The sequence below is a fragment of the Schistocerca nitens genome, chromosome 3 (genome assembly GCF_023898315.1).
Source record: "Schistocerca nitens isolate TAMUIC-IGC-003100 chromosome 3, iqSchNite1.1, whole genome shotgun sequence".
NCBI lineage: Eukaryota > Metazoa > Arthropoda > Insecta > Orthoptera > Acrididae > Schistocerca > Schistocerca nitens.
The window spans coordinates 657,073,413-657,094,759 of NC_064616.1; the positions used below are offsets into that span (position 1 = coordinate 657,073,413).

The following is a 21,347-nucleotide window of genomic DNA, read 5'->3' on the forward strand; positions in this document are numbered from 1 at the left end:
TTTTGTGGGCTGGTTGAATTTTATGTGTCTCCTGTGCTCCTGTCACCCTTTTTTGACTGTCCACACAGTCCATCCAGTGTACTGAATGGAATGTGATAGACATGCAATTTACAGAGCCACAGGTCCCCTTTGATCCCACCTACTAGTTCACATGGGTTTTTCAAGTGGACGGATAACACATTTAATGTTGTGACAAGTCAAGATTCTGTTGATTTTGTGCAATACTTTGCATCTGTACATCAAGTATGCCATTGTCTCATCTTTCTTGTCATGTTCCGTTTGCTGGACCTGTATCTTTTGTCTGAAAGCACATCAGATTTCTATGTCACTCTATCCATTTTTGAATGCATCCTTAATGTGAGTGAGTTCCTTTGGTAAGTTTTCTTCATCTGGTAAGGCAGAAATCAGACTACCTGTGCAGACAATCAAAGAAAGGTGTCAGGAGCTCAGGAGACACCAAAGTCAACAGACCCATTTGCAGAACACTGCATGGCTACAAGTGTCTTAATGAACAAACGAAAGTATTAAGATAGATGTTGCCGTTTTGGGATTGTGTTCTCAATGAGACTGCTGAAATATGAGTGGTCAATGGCCTGATCAGTACAGACAGTAGCTTCACTCTCCGTAAAGTGTGGGACCAAGTGCTCAGCTAACTGAAGACACAAAGTTGACTGAGATAGTCTTTCATACCTGATGGGGAGGCAGAAACATTGAGTGACAGGAGTTCATGCCCATCACTTGACAACTGTCCATCCACCACTGGCCTGGGTAGTGAGGGGAGTGATAGGGAGTGATAAGAGTAGCAAAGATGCTCATTGTACAGGTATCACCTGGATGATGGGAAGGAATGCTGTTGGAATAATGTGTTTTCTAAGTGACTGCATCTGGCTAGACAGCCTAGGGCAATACAGGCAGTTGATTAACTGAGGAAGCTTAAAATTATGTATCTGAACTTTACTGTTAGAGCACCTTAGTTGTATGTTTCTTCCAGTTCAAATTTTCATCAATATTTACTTCCAAACTTTGGTACATTCTATCCGATTTAGTTACTCCTGTCCATGTTCTATATTAATGGATGGTGGTATTCTTTTTATTGAAAATCATTTTATATCACCATCAGACGCCATGAAAACATTTATTATTCTACATCTACATCTACATCTACATCTACATCTACATCTACATCTACATTTATACTCTGCAAGCCACCCAACGGTGTGTGGCGGAGGGCACTTTATGTGCCACTGTCATTACCTCCCTTTTATGTTCCAGTCGCGTATGGTTCGCGGGAAGAAAGACTGTCTGAAAGCCTCCGTGCGTGCTCAAATCTCTCTAATTTTACATTCGTGATCTCCTCGGGAGGTATAAGTAGGGGGAAGCAATATATTCGATACCTCATGCAGAAACGCACCCTCTCGAAACCTGGCGAGCAAGCTACACCGTGATGCAGAGCGCCTCTCTTGCAGAGTCTGCCACTTGAGTTTGCTAAACATCTCCGTAATGCTACCATGGTTACCAAATAACCCTGTGACGAAACGCGCCGCTCTTCTTTGGATCTTCTCTATCTCCTCCGTCAACCCGATCTGGTACGGATCCCACACTGATGAGCAATACTCAAGTATAGGTTGAACGAGTGTTTTGTAAGCCACCTCCTTTGTTGATGGGCTACATTTTCTAAGGACTCTTCCAATGAATCTCAACCTGGTGCCCGCCTTACCAACAATTAATCTTATATGATCATTCCACTTCAAATCGTTCTGCACGCATACTCCCAGATATTTTACAGAAGTAACTGCTACTATTGTTTGTTCCGCTATCATATAATCATACAATAAAGGATCCTTCTTTCTATGTATTCGCAATACATTACATTTGTCTATGTTAAGGTTCAGTTGCCACTCCCTGCACCAAGTGCCTATCTGCTGCAGATGTTCCTGCGTTTCGCGACAATTTTCGAATGGTGCAACTTCTCTGTATACTAAGCATCATCCGCAAAAAGCCGCTTGGAAATTCCGACACTATCTACTAGGTCATTTATATATATTGTGAAAAGCAATGGTTCCATAACACTCCCCTGTGGCGCGCCAGAGGTTACTTTAACGTCTGTAGACGTCTCTCCATTGATAACAACATGCTGTGTTCTGTTTGCTAAAAACTCTTCAATCTGATATTCTGCAGGCTCTTACTTTGTTTATCAGGTGACAGTGCGGAACTGTATCGAACGCCTTCCGGAAGTCAAGGAAAATAGCATCTACCTGGGAGCCTGTATCTAATATTTTCTGGGTCTCATGAACAAATAAAGTGAGTTGGGTCTCACACGATCGCTGTTTCCGGAATCCATCTTCATTCCTACAGAGTAGATTCTGGGTTTCCAAAAACGACATGATACTCGAGCAAAAAAATGTTCTAAATTACTACAACAGATCGACATCAGAGATATAGGTCTATACTTTTGCACATCTGCTCGACGACCCTTCTTGAAGACTGGGACTACCTGTGCTCTTCTCCAATCATTTGGAACCTTCCATTGCTCTAGAGACTTGCGATACACGGCTGTTAGAATGGGGGCAAGTTCTTTCGCGTACTCTGTGTAGAATCGAATTGGTATCCTGTCAGGTCCAGTGGACTTTTCTCTGTTGAGTGATTCCAGTTGCTTTTCAATTCCTTGGACACTTATTTCGATGTCAGCCATTTTTTCGTTTGTGCGAGGATTTAGAGAAGGAACTGCAGTACGGTCTTCCTCTGTGAAACAGCTTTGGAAAAAGGTGTTTAGTATTTCAACTTTACGCGTGTCATCCTCTGTTTCAATGCCATCATCATCCCGGAGTGTCTGGATATGCTGTTTTGAGCCACTTACTGATTTAACGTAAGACCAGAACTTCCTAGGATTTTCTGTCAAGTCGGTACATAGAATTTTACTTTTGAATTCACTGAACGCTTCACACATAGCCCTCCTTACGCTAACTTTGACATCATTTAGTTTCTGTTTGTCTGAGAGGTTTTGGCTGCGTTTATACTTGGAGTGAAGCTCTCTTTGCTTTCGCAGTAGTTTCCTAACTTTGTTGTTGAACCACGGTGGGTTTTTCCCGTCCCTCACAGTTTTACTCGGTACGTACCTGTCTAAAACGCATTTTACTATTGCCTTGAACTTTTTCCATAAACACTCAACATTGTCAGTGTTAGAACAGAAATTTTCGTTTTGATCTGTTAGGTAGTCTGAAATCTGCCTTCTATTACTTTTGCTAAACAGATAAACCTTCCTCCCTTTTTTTATATTCCTATTAACTTCCATATTCTGGGATGCTGCAACGGCCTTATGATCACTGATTCCCTGTTCTGCACTTACAGAGTTGAAAATTTTGTGTCTGTTTGTTATCAGTAGGTCCAAGATGCTATCTCCACAAGTCGGTTCTCAGTGTAATTGCTGGAGGTAATTTTCGGATAGTGCACTCAGTATAATGTCACTCGATGCTCTGCCCTTACCACCCATCCTAAACATCTGAGTGTCTCAGTCTATATCTGGTAAGCTATTGGTGTAAACTGTTGCTGTTCATCATTATCATTCACAATTGATTTGAATCATACTCAATAAAAATATTACTTATTGTGCCTGACAATGATTAGCAATTATTGAAACTGGTAGCAATAATGAAGATTTTTTGTTACATTTGATGGCAGTACAATATGATTTGCCACAAATATCCATAAGCTGTGGAAGGTATTCCATTCCTTGTAAATAACTCCATATACTGTTTTTTTCATATTTAAGGAAGAGTCATTTTTCAGAGTACCATTTAATAGTTCTTTCAAAAACTTGGTTAACAATGTCTTCTCTTGATTTCTCTCTCTAACAGAATCAATTGCAACATTTGTGACATCTCTAAAAAGTACTAATTACATTTGATTTATGTTTAGTGGAAGGCCAATAAAAGTCTTGCATCACACTCATAATTTTGATAATTTATATTTTTTGATTCGAAACCTCTTTTGCAATATTCTTTTGCCTGTAGAAAATCAGTGTTTACAGTCAGCTCTGCAATTAAGATCAAGTAAATCTATTTCTCAGTAAAACTGAATAGAGTATGCTCTATCTCCAACCTGTGCTGTCTTTTTGGATGCAGCTGAGAAGACTATGTTGATCCAAAGGATACATAGCTGTCTCCACACAATGAACTTGAACTCTGGGGATTGATTACAAACAACAGCACAAATCACAAAACATTAAGGTGCACAAAGAATGTTAGCAAGGGGACATATGGAATGTATCCTGGATGTGTGGTGTTGGGGTCTCTTCACCAATGACTGCAGGATTTTTGTGATGCATGATGATCATTGATAAAGAGTGAGTTGGTGGGTAGGCACCAGTTCAGGTCTCATGCTTGCAGTCTGTTGGGTTCAGTAAGGAGCAAAGCCATTTGTGTTTTCTGGCAACATCATGTATGGGTGTTGATGTCCTCATAGCTGTGGACCATAATTTGAGAGCTGTGCATTATAAGGATAGGATCCTTCAACCTACTGTCTTAACACTACAGTCAGCATTTCAGCTATGTCTTAGATGCATTCAAATGAAAATGAGACAGATGGAGAATAGTAAGTAAACTTTTTATTATTTCAAAAGTAATTGCCATGATTGCTATTAAATTTATCCCATTGTGAGACAAGATGGTCAATGACTTCATGGACAAATGTTTGCAGTTGCCTGTGGAACCATGATTGTACCAAGGTGTGCACCTCTTGATCTAAGCAAATTAGCAACCATGAAAGTCTGCCTTCAGGGCACCAAAATCACGGAAATTACAAGGGGAGAGATTGGGATTGTATGGAGGATATGTAAGGGCTTCCCAGTGAAACTTCTGCAGCATAGTCAAAACAGCCTTGGTGACATTTGGGCCTACTCTTGACTGACTGTTGGAGGTCACAGGGTGACTTAGATAGAATTTGTAGTTGGTATGATGAAGGGCAGCTAGCTATAAATGTAGAAAAATGTAAGTTATTGCAGATTAGTAAGGAAAATAAACCCATAATAATTTTTAAATATAGCACTAGTAGTGTGCTGCCGGACACAGTCACATCTATTATGTATGCAGGTATATCTGTGCAAAGCAATATGAAATGGAATGGACATATAGGGATGCTATAGGGAAGGTGAATGCTCAACTTCAGTTTATTGGGAGAATTTTAGGAAAGTGTGGAATTTTAGGAAAGTGTGGTTCATCTGCAAATGAAGTAGCATATAGAACATTGGTGTGACCCCTTCTTGAGTACTACTTGAGTGTTTGGGATCCCTCCCAGGTCAGATTAAAGGAAGACAATGAAACAATTCAGAGAGATGCTGCCAGATTTGTAACCTGTAGGTTTGATTAGCGTGAAGGTATTACGGAGATTCTTCATGAACTGAAATGGGAACCCCTGGTGGGAAGACAACCTTCTTTTAAAGAGACATTCTTCAGGAAATTTAGAGAAATGTCATTTGAAGCCAACTGCAGAACAATTCTACTGCAATCGATATACATTTCATGTAATGATCACAAAGATAAGATGAAAGAAGTTAACGCTTGCACGGAGACTTATGGGCAGTTGTTTTTCCTTGCTCTATTTGTGAGTGGAACAGGAGAGAAAATGAGTGGTGGGATATGTGGCACACTCTGCCATGCATTTCATGTTGGCTTGTGGAGCATGTTTGTTGATGTAGAATGTAATTTAAATTACAAATAGCTTATTGAGGTTTCTACACAGTTATTGAAAACTAGACTTCATTACTGTGAAATGATTTTTGCACTGAAGTATTTTTTCTAAAACACAAGTAACCCTAAATACAATGTTTCATGAGATATTAATGAATGTAAATACATGTACATGATTACTGTCTAATTGACATGAATATATATTAAGAATAGTAGAGGACCTATAACTCTCCCTTGGGGAACCCCAGATATCACTTTGGTTTCACTGGACGATTTACCATCAGTTACTGTGAACTGGGACCTATCTGACAAGATATAACATACCCAGCTGCACAACTGAGTTGATACTCCATGGGCACACAAGTTGATTAGAATCTGCTTGTGGGGAATCCTGCCAAAAGCCTTCTAGAAATCTAAAAATATGAAATGGACTTGAGATCTGCTGCCAATAATCACCAGTACATCATGCAAATGAAGAGCCAGTTGTGTTTCACGAGGACAATATTTTCTGTGTATGTGCTGTCTATGTGTCAACAGACTATTTTCTTCCAAGCATTTCACAATGTTCAGTCACAGTATATGTTCCAAATCCCTCTGCAGATCAGTGTGAGTGATATGGATCAACGGTTCAGTGGATTACTTCTGTTTCGTTTCTTGTGTATTGGTGTAACCTGTGTGATGTTCCAGTCTTTAGGTATGGATCTTTCGTTGAGTGAAAGGTTGTATTGGGTTTGCTAAAAATTAACCTACTTCATTAACATACTCAAAAAGGAATCTGATTGGTATATGTTCTGGGCCATAATACCTTTATTAGGTGACTTTAGTTGCTTTGCTACACTGAGGGTATCTACTTCCTGATTATTCATATTGGCTGCTGTTATTGATTTGAATTCTGGAATGTTAACTGCATCTTCTTTGGTAAAGGAATTTTGGAAAACTGTGTTTAGTAATTCCACTTTAGTGTAGCTGTCAACAGTAACATTACCATGGCCATCATGCAGTGAAGATACTGGTTGTTTCTTACCAATGGTATTCTTTACATACAACAAGAATCTCTTTGGATTTTCTGTCAGGTTTTTAGACATAGTTTTGCTATGGAAACTGTTGAAAAATCTGTCACTGAAGTAGAAGCTAAGTTTTGAGCATCTGAAAGTTGTTGTTAATCTTGCAGGTTTTACATTCCTTTAAATATGGCATGCTGTTTTCATTGCTTCTGAAACAATGTCTGAACTTGTTTTTAGTACCAAGAGGTGAGGCATATCTCCATCTCTTATTGATGTAATTGGTATAAAACTCTTTCATGAGGCTGGTCAGAGTGGACAACCAGGGTGGGACTATATGTGTTGGGATCTTGCCATCACTGCACAGGTTAGACTGTAACAAGCACCCCCACTTCAGAAAATTTGCTGCAAACCTTGTTATTCCTGTCTCAATGCTTTCATTAGGTCTACACATCTATGACAACACACTGTTTGTACTCTCAGTCATCAAGAATTAAGTTAAGCTTTAAAAGTTAACCACGTGCAAAATTCTGCAATAACTGTCATCTGTGAGCAAACTCTTTAAAATCAGTACTTTGTAAAATTTGATGAACTATATTGCCTTAATCAAATTTCAATCTAGTGTAGTGCCAACATTTAAAAAAAAAGGTATATATCATATTTTAATAACATCCGTTACATTGAATAACTTTGTTTAAACAAGTCACATTGTAATTAAGAGACTATGTAAAAAATTAAATTGACTTACGACTACACAAATCAGAAAACATAACTTTGTATATGGATATGAAGAAAAACTGTCTCTATGAAGATAGTGGGAGTCACTGGAAAGCATTATACAACTAGTAGTCTCCTTCACACCACAACTACGATAAACCAATAAAAAAAATCTTAAACTGAACAATGGAAAATACGAGATGGAATAATGACAGTGACATCATCAAAATCTTATACTGAAGTATTCTGGTGGGGTGTTTAACTTAATTCATACTAGGTTAGCCATGCAGTCTAACGCACCACTTTCCAGGCGGGAAGACATGCCAGTCCCTGGCACGAATCCACCCAACAGGTTAGTGTCAAGGTCCAGTGTGCTGGCCAGTCTGTGGATGGTTTTTAAGGTAGTTTTCCATCTGCCTCGGCGAATCCCAGTTGGTTCCCCTTATTCTGCCTCAGTTACACTATGTCGGTTATTGCTGCACAAACACTTTCTCCATGTATGGGTACACCATCATTACTCTACCATGCAAAAATAGGGGCTACACTCATCTGGTGTGAGACATTCCCAGGGGGGGGGGGGGGGTTCCATGGGGTGCTGAACCGAACAATAACCCTGGGTTCAGTGTGGGACGGTGGTGGGGTGAGTGGACTGCTGCAGCCTGTATTAGTTCATACTAAATAACAATCAGCATCTTGGCAAATGTATTCTCTTGGGTTGTGTAAAGAATTTGACATGTGGTCTGCTATGTTAGAATTGTAGTAATCATTGCATTATTAAATAAGAATATCATTTTGCATGAGCTCATAAGAAACTGGTTAAAGGTGAGAAACATTGTGTCTATGGAAATACAACAATAAAAGAAAAAAGATAAGAGGCTGTAAAATGTAGATGTAGTTCATACACGGAAATTTATAAATTACAGAAATAGCAACAACCAAGGAGAAAATGAAGTGGTTAACATGCAAATTAAGAATATTTTTATAAATTAGTCCTGCTTCAAATTGCTGGCACTGAAATGAGTTTATGTGATCAAAGAGAGTATTTGTTAGAGCTGTTGTATAAAGCTTGGAAACCCAAATACCACAGCATTATAGAGACAGAGAATGTAAATATTACAGTGGTTTTTACTTACAGAATCCTACAATAGACAATAACTATAGCCTTCTGGTTAAAATTCAAATTAATGGTATCAGATAACAATGCTAGTGCTATAACCACGTACGAAATACTTGGATATGTGCCATAGCACCAGGCCACTGGCATGCTACACTATGTGATCAAAAGTATCTGGCGCCCCCAAAAACCTACATTTTTCATATTAGGTGCATTGTGCTGCCACCTACTCTAGGTACTCCATATCAGTGACTCTGTAGTCATTAGACATTGTGAGAGAGCGAATGCGGAGCTCCGCAGATCTCATGGACTACGAACATGGTCAGGTGATTGGGTATCACATGTGTCATATGTCTGTACTTGAGATTTCCATGCTCCTAAACAGCCCTAGGTCCACTCTTTCTGATGTGATAATGAAGTAGAAATGTGAAGTGACATGTACAGCACAAAAGCGTACAGGGTGACCTTTTCTATTGAGTGACAGTTGAAGATGGTTGTAATGTGTAATAGGCAGACATCTATCCAAACCATCACACAGGAATTCCAAACTGCAAGTACTATGACAGTTAGGCGGGAGGTGAGAAAACTTGGATTTCATGGTCGAGTGGCTCCTCATAAGCCACACATCATGCTGGTAAATGCCAAATGACACCTCGCTTGGTGTAAGGAGCATAAACATTGGACAACTGAACAGTGGAAAAATGGCAATCTGATGGGAGGGTGTGGGTATGGTGAATGCCCACTGAACGTCATCTGCCAGCGTGTGTAGTGCCAACAGTAAAATTCGGAGGTGGTGGCATTATGGTGTGGTCATGTTTTCCATGGAGGAGCTTGCACCCCTTGTTGTTTTGCATCGCACTATCACAGCACAGGCCTAACTAAATTTATGTTTTAAGCGCCTTTTTGCTTCCCATTGTTGAAGAGCAATTCGGGGATGGCGATTGCATCTTTCAAGATGATCGAGCGTCTGTTCATAATGCACAGCCTGTGGCAGAGTGGTTACATGACAATAACATCCCTGTAATGGACTGGCTTTCACAGAGTCCTGACCTGAATCCTATAAAACATCTTTGGGATGTTTTGGAAAACCAACTTCATGCCAGGTCTCACCGACTGACATCGATACCTCTCCTCAGTGCAGCACTCTGTGAAGAATGGACTGGCATTACCCAAAAAACCTTCCAGCACCTGACTGAACATATACCTGTGAGAGTGAAAGCTGTCATCAAGGCTAAGGGTGGGCCAACACCATATTGAATTCCAGCATTATCAATGGAGGGCACACAAACTCATATGTAATTTTCAGCCAGGTGTCTGGATACTTTTGATCATATAGAGTACATTTTGAATATTCCACCAATGGCAGCCGCATGGGTCAGTCACCAGAGGCTACTTGTAGTGGGCCACATGACTTGTGCACAAGGCATGGCATGGCATCCACCATGCCATCTACTGGAGCCCTCCTCTTTATAACCACAGTGCATTAGGCACTCACTCTAATATTGTGTTACTTATCGTCAGCAACTGCTTGTATCAGTACCTGGACTATTTCTACGTCTATGTCTATACTCTAAACTGTTGTTTGTTTGTATGTGGAAGAAGAATAGACTTTGATTTATTGTGATTGTGCTACTGTTTGTGCCTTACAGTATGATACAACTATTATCATAGACAAACAGGCGCATACTTCAAGGTTTATTGACATATTTCAAAAAATCTGAAGCATCTTTGTCTGTGTGCAACACATATTTACAATATTTTCAAAAATTATACATTTAAAAACGTTTACATTTTGGTATCTTTTACCACTAAACAATTTCTGGTTACTGAACTGTCAAAAACATGTAGGCAATTTTCAAATATGAAAAACAATGTATAAAGGAATTTTAACAAAAATAATTATATTTAATAATTAATTGTGTTCAAATGTTTTTTGATTGCTGTAGTTTTAAAAACTAGAAACTTTGACAAATTACTAGGTAGCATTCTAGATTGGTTCAGTGAATGATCCAGTAATGCCTAGAACCATGTGTTAGAAAGCTAGAAGTTAGTGAATTTCTCTTGGTATAAATATTTCTGGTGCTAGAAAAAGCCAGCTAAGTAGTGAACTAAAATATAACAACTAGGCTTTTATTAAGTGTTTCACATGTTGTAAAATTTTATTTCAGAATATTATAAGGTGGGAAACAATTGACAACTCATTTTTTAGATTTAAAAACAAGACAAACGCTGTTAGCATTATCTATTGTTAAAAAGAATTATGTGTTAGATTTTGTAATTACAGAATGTCGATGTTGATATACCACATAATCAGAGTGAAGAAAATTACTTTTGACTTGTCCCAAAATCTATGTGCCTCACAGAATCTAAAAATGTTTTGACAAGGAATGTTGAAAATACATTACAACTTAACAAATTTCTGTGTGATGCGATAAGGATGAGATGGTATAAACACTTAAGTGCATAAACCAATAGGTGTCTTTGTATGACATCTGTACTTCGAAAAATTATTGCTGTATCCTGCAAATAGTGCATGTGAGTGTGAGTGCACTGTGTTTGGTGTCACCACATGTGTGTGTTCAAATTGGTCACCAACTGTATCACTGAAGTCACTTGTTGGAGGCATGCATGCAGCAAGGTCTTCACCGATCCATCTGTTTGTGACTCACACATATATATCCACAGAGAAGCACTAGCTTATTCTCTTATGTCCATTCAGTGTACTGTTCACATCAGTGTACTGTTTCTTGTTACATGGGGATCCACAAGAGGCTATTATCCATTATTGTTCTGAGATTCACGTATAAAATCATATCTGTGTTACTTGGACCAGTCTCATGTATTTCTTGAATACTACACAAATGGTGAAAAGGATGGGATGGTTTCTGCATGTGCAATCTTTAAGTGCATTTTCATCGGGTTTATTCATTATGGATGCTGCACTACTGGCTCTGATTGAACTTATTTTTATCTTACTTATGTATATACTTATTTCTTAGATCATTAATGCATCTGAGACACAGCGATATGGAATGACTTAAATATTATACAAATGTATTTACATAGAACATAGTAGTTACTTTACAAATATAGCCATAGAACATAATATTTATTTTACAAAAACAGTTGCAGGGAAAGTACATAATTTAAAACTACAACAGAAGAAGTAAGCAGAGGGATAAAGACAAGAATTAACACATGTTGTTTAAAATGTGACAAACAAGCAGTGATTTTATGCTCCTCTGTCAAAAAATTCATTTAATGAATAAAAAAGCTTTTTGAAGTAAATGTATCTTTAATTTACTTTTAAGTAATGCCTTGTTACTATGCAGGCAGTGAATTAAAAATTTTAACATTGGAGTACTGTACATCTTTCTGTACCTGAGATAGATCTTTTAGTTCACAGTGGAGGTTAGCCTTCCTCCCTGTGTTGTGATCATGGAACATTTCACTGGTTGCATAGTGGGCAGGATTCTCAACCATGAAACTCATAATCAAGTAAATATATTGGGATGTTGTAGTAAGTATCCCGAGCATCTTGAACAAATTATGGCAGGAGGTTCTTGAATAGACTTTGCACATTATTTGGACCACCTTTTTACTGCAAGCAGATTTTCTTTGATGAAGGTGAAGTGCCCCAGAAGTTAATTCCATAGCACATGATGGAATGTAATTTCCCAAAATAAGTATATTTTGTGTCACAGATGTCTCCACTTTATGAGATTGTCCTAATGGTAAGAATAGCAGAGGACAATTTTTATGGTGTATTGGATATGATGTTGGCAGCTGACCCTACTGTGTATGAGGAGTCCAAAGAATTTGGTCCAGTGTACTCTTTGTATTTGATGACTGTCATGTAAAATAGGAATCTCTTGTGGGACTTCGTGATCAAAGCTGAAGTGGATGTAATTGGTTGTTCAGGTTCACTGTTAGTGAGTTAGGCTAAGAGTTCTGAAAGTAATTTGTTGGCTTCAGCTTTTATGTCAGTGGACTGTTTGCTGTTTATCATACTGCTAGTATCATCAGAAAACATAGTAAACTTGCATGTTTTGTTTGACAAAGGCTGGACACTTATGTAAATTAGAAATAGCAGTGGATCAAGAACTGACCCCTGAGGGACTCATAGAGTGCAGTGCCCTAGTCAGATTTCACCTCATCCCCTGCTATGCTGCTCTTATCAATAGCTACCTTCTGCTTCCTACCATTTAAGTAAGATTGTAGCCAGTTTCTCACTGCCCCTCTGATGCTGTAGTGCAATTATTTATTGACAAAGATTTTATGATCCACTCAGTCAAAAGCCTAAGAGAGATCACAAAAGATCCCAACTGGCTTCAGTTTTATATCAAGGGATCCCAATATGTCATTTGTGAATGGAAATATTTCTCCAGTAGTGGGCATACCTTTTCAGAAACCAAACTATCACTGACATTTGAAAGTTTTCGAGGAGCCGTATAATTCTGGAATGCAGTAATTTTTTCAAAGACTTTTGCAAAAGTGGTCAAAAGAGAGATGGGGCAATAGTTAGTGACATGTGTTGAGTCTCCCTTTTTGTGTAGTGGCTTCACTATAGCAAGCTTTATTCCATCTGGGAAGACCCCCATGATACATAAGGCATTATATATGTCGGATAAAACTTTGGATAATTGATCAGAGATTACTGGAAATGTTATCTACACCTGATCATTCTTTAATTTTTAATGATACAATGGTTTTCTTTACTTTGTTACTAGTTAGGGGGATACACTTATTTTACTTACTAGATTTGGAGAATTGTGTTTCAGTATCTCCATGTCACTTTCTAAGGAGCCATTGCAGCCTATTTGTGCAGCAGCACTTACGAAATGGTCATTGAATTTTTTTGCAACTATCTCTTGATTGCTTATATATTTATCATCAATATTTAAAACAAAGTTTACATGTGTATTAACACTGTTGACGCCTGACTCACTCCTGATTATATTCCAGTTTGTTTTGATTTTATTACAGGGTTGGTTGATTTTGGTGTTAAAATATGAACTTTTTGAGTATTTAATTACATTACTTAGCATTTTACAGTACTTTTTTAAATGATATATATAGGCAGGATTTCTGGAATGTTTTGCTGTGATTTACAATTCACATATGTGTTTGCAGGATATCCTTATCATCTTTGGTGATCTGTGATTTTCTTGTGCTTTCTTTGAGCTTATTTCAGCCATGATCACTATGTCAGCTTCTATTAACAGACAGGGTACCATTCCCCTAGTCTATCCACCCATTTTTCCTCCATAGGATTATTAAGTCATGGATTGGGACACTTACAAGAAAAGGCTCAGACAGCTTTTTTTGGCTTTCGGTGTGAGACTCGAATCTGCACGGAGCCTTCTTCATCTCATGGATTCCACCTAAGGTGTAGCAACAGTAAGGTGTATCAACAGTAAACCTGAGCTGAGCTTGTTTCTTTTCAAGAAACAGAAGCTCTTACTTTTGATCATTTGTCCAGTTTTTGTCCAACTACCATTGCAAATGAATGCATGTCATACCATCACAAATTGAATTTTACGAATGCTGCAAAAAATTAAAAAAAAAAAATTAAAAAAATCTATCATACAGTGTCTGGGCAGCCAAACTTCATGGCCTAACCCATAACAGTTGGTTTGTTACTGATGTCCATAGTGATTCTTATGCAAATTCTATGGTGTGTGACATAGTTATCTGTTTAACTCCAGACAAGGAAGTGCACCAGAAGGCTTTACTCTGTGAAACACCCCACCACCCTCCCCATTGGCAGAAGTTTTGCAAATAGCACAGTCTTTTGAAGTTTATCAGGTGGTAGGTGACCAAATTGAAATTTGGGATGATGAAGCACTGCTGTCACAAGATGTTACCACTAGGACGACAGATAGCTTGCATTAGGAAGTGGTAGTAGTGGCAATAAATATATAGGCCCAGCACCAAGCTGAACAAGGACAAGCACAGCAGCCACAACCATCACAGCACACAATCAGCATCCTCTGTTTCCATCTTGTCCCTTCTTTTTTGTCCAGCGTGAATGTTTGGCATGCCCTGAGTGCTGGGCTACTTTTAATACTTGCCAGAATAAAGGCCTCATCGCCTCCCTCTGACATTCATTGAAGGTTGCTCAGGGTATGAACATGGACGTAAACTGTGTGACTCAAATGCTTGTGACTCCTCCCAAGTTGTTTATCGAATCAAGTGTTTTTCGCCAGATGATCCAGTTATAGCTCAATAAAAGTGCTGCAGAGATGTTATTGAATTCTCAAACGTATGTGAGTTTAAGCTTGCTGCTGTTGATACTGGTCATGCAGAAGCTGGTCTGTTACAACAAACAGAACATTGCATTGTTGGTACAATTTGCAGGATCTGCCTCTTAAAAGTCAGTTGTTCACTCCATTACATTTTTTGTGATTGGTGATGCCAATGTTGAAAAGAGATGGACACATTTCAGGCATTTGGATTTTCTCTCATCAATGCAGTTCACCATGTGACCCATTAGGTACCATATTATCAGATGGAAACATGGTGTGAAGAGTTTTCAGACTTGTTCTCAGAGGGTGTAAGTTGTGCTACGAATTTTTCTGCTCATATTTCTTTGAAATTCATGGCTTGACTTCATTTTTGTCATGTGCATCCGTTCCTGTCACCCTGAAAGATCAAGTGAAAGCAGAATGGGACAGACTGCAATCTCTAGCAGTGGTACAACCTGTAATGGCTAGTGACTGGTCATTTCACTGGCTGTAATTTGGAAGCAATTGGGAAAACTTTGCCCTGTGGTGACTTCAGCACTACTGTCGATGTGCAGTTGATCATGTATACGTATCCTCTCTCATGCCAGGAGGAACTTTTGGTAAAAATATGGAGTAGCTAGTACTTTTTTAAAACTGATTTGTCTGAAGCGTGGTTCCTGTGGACGAAGTGTCTTGTCGAGTTTTGGTTTTGAATGCTCCTTTTGGTCTCTATTAATATTTGTGCCTTCCATTTGGTGTGCCTAGTGCCCCTGCTATTTAACAAAGTTTTTTTAGAGCGTTTGTCTATTCCTGTTCTTGGTTGCATTAATTATCTGGATGATATTGTTGTCACAGGCTCCTCCATGGCCAATCACTTGGAAAACTTAGGCACTTTGTTTCTGTCTTACATTCCGGAAGCTTATGGTTTAACCTCACAAAAAAGTCAGTTTCTTTCAACCTTCAGTTATTTATTTAGGCTTCAAGGTCTTGCAGAATGGGGTTCACCCTCTGCCAGACCATATCTCTGCAGTTACGTCAATGTATCACCCCTCGTTCATGATGGAACTTCAGGCCTTCCTAGGGAAGACAGCCTACTACCATAAATTCTTGCCAGGGCAGCCACATTGGCCCACCTGTTGCATGTACTGTTATGCAAGAATCTACATTTTTGCTGGGGCCTGAATTGCGAAAATGATTTCCAAATATCAAAATCCAAACTACACTCAACCCTATGTTTAGCTACATAAGACAAGCACACAGTTTTGGTGACTGACGTCTCACAGTAAGGCCTTGGTGTTGCCTTAGTGCACTGATATGATGATGACTCTGAATGACCTATTGCTTTTGTCTTGAAATCTCTCACTCTGGTCCAGTAGTGTTACCCTGAGGTGGCAAATGAAGCTATTGGCATAGTCTATGCTCTCAAGAAATTTCATATTTTTTACATGGATCAAAGTTTAACCTTATTACTGATCATAAACCCTCACACTTCCTTGTCTGACAAAGCAGCAAACCATCTAAAACACTGGGCACTGTTCTTCTGTCACTACAACTGTGAAATCCATTTTTGACCTACATCTAAAAATGCTAATGTGGACACCTTGTCCTGCCTTCCTGTGGGTCCTGATCCCAACTTTGATTGTGAAGAATTGCTTTGCTTACATCTTCATATTGTAATGAAGGCTGCAGTCAAGTGTTTTCCAATTACAAGCTTGTAGATAGCAGCTGCCATTGCTGCCAACCCTTGGCCTTTGAACCCCCTTTGCAAATATTTTTCCTTATATTATCACCTCTATGTTTTTAACAGTGTTTCACTGTAGTCCATGTGAGACCTCTCTCCCAGCTCCCAGAATAGTCATTCCCCCTGCATTATGGTGCGACATTCTATGCCTTCTCCACTGGGGCCATTGGGGGAGTTTTGTGCATTAAACTATTAGGTAGGAGACAAGCTTTTTGGCCAGAGATTGATGACAAAATTGTCCATTTTGTTGCTGTTTGGAGGCAGTGTGCCCGACAACTAGCAGCTCACAGGAAGTCTCTGTCCACATGGTCTGCTACATGCCAGTCAAAGTGGTGCATTCATGTCAACTGTACGGCTGCATTTGTGAATTCCTTGGTCATGGATGCTTTTTCCTGGTTCCCTTACATTCTCTGGCTTGCATCGACATTGGTTGAGGTCACAATTTGTATGCTCTAGAGGGTTTTCTCTATTGAGTTGTAGCTTTGTACCTTACTTTCCATTAATGGGCCCCATTCTTTCAGTTGTTTTGTTCCCATCATTGTATTCATCATGTTATGGCTCCGCCATTCCACCCATAATCAAACGGCAAGGTGGAATGACTGTTGCGTTCATTCAAGTCCTAAATGAAATAGTTTGCTGTGGATTCTTTGCTGGATGTTGCCCTTCTCCCTTTTCTGAGAACCTATCGCTTAACATCAGTGTGATAGCAGAGTGTGCCTGAGTTGCTTCATGGCTGACAGCCACACACACTCCTCCAGCTTCTGCAGCCTGCATTGCACCTGTTGTGGTTGGCTTCATCTGATCTCTTCGCACTGGGATCACTGGTGTGGGTGCAAAGGTTTACCGACCACTGTTTTCCGCTGATGAGGACACTGTCCTTGTGACAACCATATAACTGATGGGCTGTTGTCCCACCACCTTGATGACTGCACTCCTCCTCACTACCGGAAGCTACCAGTTTGCTGGTGAGGCCCCCATCACTGCAGCCTGCCCTGCTGCCTTCTGCCTCAAGTCCATCATTGCCTACTGTGGAGGCAACCCCCCCCCTCCCCCCCAACACCCACCCAATGGCTGCCTGCCTATTTCCTGTGCTGCACTCTGGCGCCATGGGGTTCCTGTTTTCCAGTGCCAGTGCCAGTTCATCTCTAGCATCTGGTCTGTTGGTGCAGCCTGCTGGCCAATTCTGCCAGCCCCCTTGCCATCATTGCATCAGGCATTGTCACCAGTGTGTCCAGCCACATCTCCTCCAGACTGGGATGTACCTGCTGATTATGACACAGAGATGGCGATGGCACCCTTCTCTCCAGTGCTGTCATCAGGTGCCTCGGGGCTCACCCCCCAAGCTCATATCTACGTCCTCGTGCATACTGGCCCTATGCTCTGATGCCTGCCTGGCAGATTCCATCAGCACTGGCTAGTGCTGCTCTGGATCTGATGGATGTGACTTTTGTTGGGCCACCAGCATCTCCTCCATCACATAAGCACCCAATTTTCATGAGGGAGAGGTGTGCTGTATGCTGCAACTAGTGCATGTGACTGTGAGTGCACTGACAGATATATCACTGTGGGTGCTTGTTTGAATCAGTTGCCAACTGTATTAGATTGGGCTGGATGCTGGAGGCTGTGTGCATGTGTCAAGGTCTCTGCTGTACCATCTGCCAGCAACTCACAGATATATATATATATATGCACTGAGCAGTGCTAACTGATTCTCTTTTGTGTCCACATCAGTGTACTGTGTGTCATTACTTGGAGACCCATGAGAGTCTGTTTTCCATTATTGTTCTGAGGTTCATGAATAAAACCATATTTGTGTTACTTGGACCAGTGTCGTGTATCACTTGCTTACTACAATTATTTTTTTTATGGATGCATTCCTGGTATGTTAATATATGCAAAAGAAAAACATCTGTTCAAGAGAGATGTTATGAAAGACACGAGAAATTACAACTATGTTTCAATTCTTTTAATCATGCTGAAAGTATGGAAAGATCTATATGCAATCCAAATTAAATATTTCATTTCAAAATATAATATAGTTGTATGTAAATGGCTGGCAGTTCAAGATGGAAGTAACACAGTCACATCCATAAATATATTTGTGCAAAGCATCAGAAATGTATTTTATTAGGGTACTGATAGTGACAGTACATTAAATTTCAGTGATTTGAAAAGATTCTTTAACTCTGTAAAACTTGTCTAGCCCATTACTAAACTAAATAAATGTGAAATTGGCGCAATGCATTGTTATGGCTTACATCATATCTGCTAAACGAATGCATGAAATAGGATAATTGCTACCTCAGATCCTACAAATGATTCTAAACAGAGTACAAAAACACAAGGTTTCTGTTGTATGTGAATGACTTGCTTGTAAATATAAATTCCCTGTGCTTTTCATTTCCAGATGACACATTTCTTCTAATTAAGTATACTGAAAAAATATGATTTTGACGTAATTTCACTCACTATCCTGGAAACCTCTTGAAGCTAAATGGATTCAGACTGAACATTTTTTAAATCCGTTGTGCAGTTTACATGTAAATAATCAGAATACTAAGAAAATCATAACCATTAATTTGTGGAGGAAGTCAATGAAGTGAAATTCCTTTGACTAATTCTAGACTAAAATTATCCTGTTATACCAACAAAGAGTGAGAATGGAAAACATTCCAAGTGCCATTTCTATTCAAAATATAGATATTGTCATGTCTTTGACTCTAAGGACATATAAACCATCGATGATTTCCTCATATATAAAATTAATGGAGTTTGCTCATTTTGAAATGCACATCCAGATCTCCATATCTTTTCATTTGGAACTGTTAGTTTACTGCTCTAGAGATATATCATTCAATGTGTTGATGTTTTTCATGCTGCAGATCAGTTTGTTCATTATTTTATCCTACAACAAAACAATGATAGCCAACACAGAGCTCATGTCATGGTATACCTTAAACACAGAAGGTGTAGCACATGTAGTATCTACCTCCATGGATCTATTGTGGAATTAATTGATGATTGTGCTATAGCCATAAGATGTTCAATATGAGTGCCCATTAAGTGTCTGAAGATTGTGAAATGATAATAATGTTCACATGGGTCTTTGATCATTTATTTTGAACAGTGAATTTCTCCAGATTACTTGTACTTGTACTTGTTTCATAGATCATGAATACGACACTTCGTAATGATGTGGAAAGTGTCAGGTGTCTAGATATTACATTAGACAAAATATTACATGACACTCAATATATTTAATAATTCTTTTTTTTTTTTTTTGGAGGGGGGGGGGGTTGGGAAATTACCCACTTACCACTTACTATATCCAAAAATTCATCTAATGAGTAAAAGGAGTTGCCATTAAGAAAGTCTTTTAATTTCCTTTCAAATGCTATATGGCTATCTGTCAGACTTTTGATGCTATTGGGTAAGTGACCAAAGACTTTTGTGGCAGCATAATTTACCCCCTTCTGAGCCAAAGTTAGATTTAACCTTGAGTAGTGAAGATCATCCTTTCTCCTAGTGTTGTAGCCATGTACACTGCTATTACTTTTGAATTCGTTCAGATTGTTAATAACAAATTTCCTAAGTGAATATATATATATATATATATATATATATATATATATATATATATATAAAACCCACATCCTTTCGTCTTTCCCTCTCCTTCCCTCTTTCCTGATGAGGCAACAGTTTGTTGCGAAAGCTTGAATTTTGTGTGTATATTTGTGTTTGTTTGTGTGTCTATCGACCTGCCAGCGCTTTTGTTTGGTAAGTCTCATCATCTTTCTTTTTAGATATATTTTTTCCACGTGGAATGTTTCCCTCTGTTATATTCATATCATTAATTTGAACCCAACAATGACGTTTGTTATTGTCACTGTTACATTTCGAAGTCTTTTCTGTCGTCTTATTTCCTCCTTCTGTTTTTGCTTATATATATATATATATATATATATATATATATATATATATATATATATATTTTGTAAGGCTACAGTGTAGATTTCTAGCTCTTTAAATAAGTGTCTGCAGGATGATCTTGAATGAGCTCCAGCATTTATTCTGATTACACGCTTTTGTGCAATGAACACTCTTTTACTCAATGATGAGTTACCCCAGAATATGATGCCATACGAAAGCAGAGAATGAAAATAGGCGTGGTAAGCTAATTTACTCAGATGTATATCGCCAAAATTTGCAATGACCCTAATAGCATAAGTAGCTGAACTCAAACGTTTCAGCAGATCCTCAGTGTGTTTTTTCCAGTTCAATCACTCATCAATGCATACACCTAGAAATTTTGAATATTCTACCTTAGCTACCGATTTCTGATCGAAGTCTATATTTATTAACGGTGTCATTCCATTTACTGTGTGGAACTGTATATACTGTGTTTTGTCAAAGTTTAATGAGAGCCCATTTGCAGAGAACCACTTAATGATTTTCTGAAAAACATCGTTTACAATTTCACTAGTTAATTCTTGTCTTTTGGGTGTGATAGCTATATTTGTATCATCGGCAAAAAGTACCAGCTTTGCATCTTCGTGAATATAGAATGGAAAGTCATTAATATATGTTAAGAACAGCAGAGGATCCAAGACCGAACCTTGCGGCACCCCATTCTTGATTGTTCCCCAGTTTGAGAAATCACCAGTTTTTTACATGTTATGTGAACTGTTTATTTCAACTTTCTGCACTCTTCCAGTTAGGTATGATTTAAACCATTTGAGCACTGTCCCATTCATACCACAGTACTTGAGCTTATTTAGAAGTATTCCATGATTTACACAATCAAAACCCTTTGATAGATCACAAAAAATCCCAACGGGTGACTTCCGGTTACTCAAAGCATTT

The 21,347-nt window shown here is 38.8% G+C and overlaps 1 protein-coding gene across 1 annotated transcript in view; it reads left to right on the plus strand.

Moving 5' to 3' along the window:
• The window catches only part of LOC126248621 (potassium voltage-gated channel subfamily H member 2), a 963,280-nt gene that overhangs the window by 675,796 nt on the left and 266,137 nt on the right, over window positions 1–21,347 (plus strand). The gene's annotated exons all lie outside the window — the stretch shown is intronic.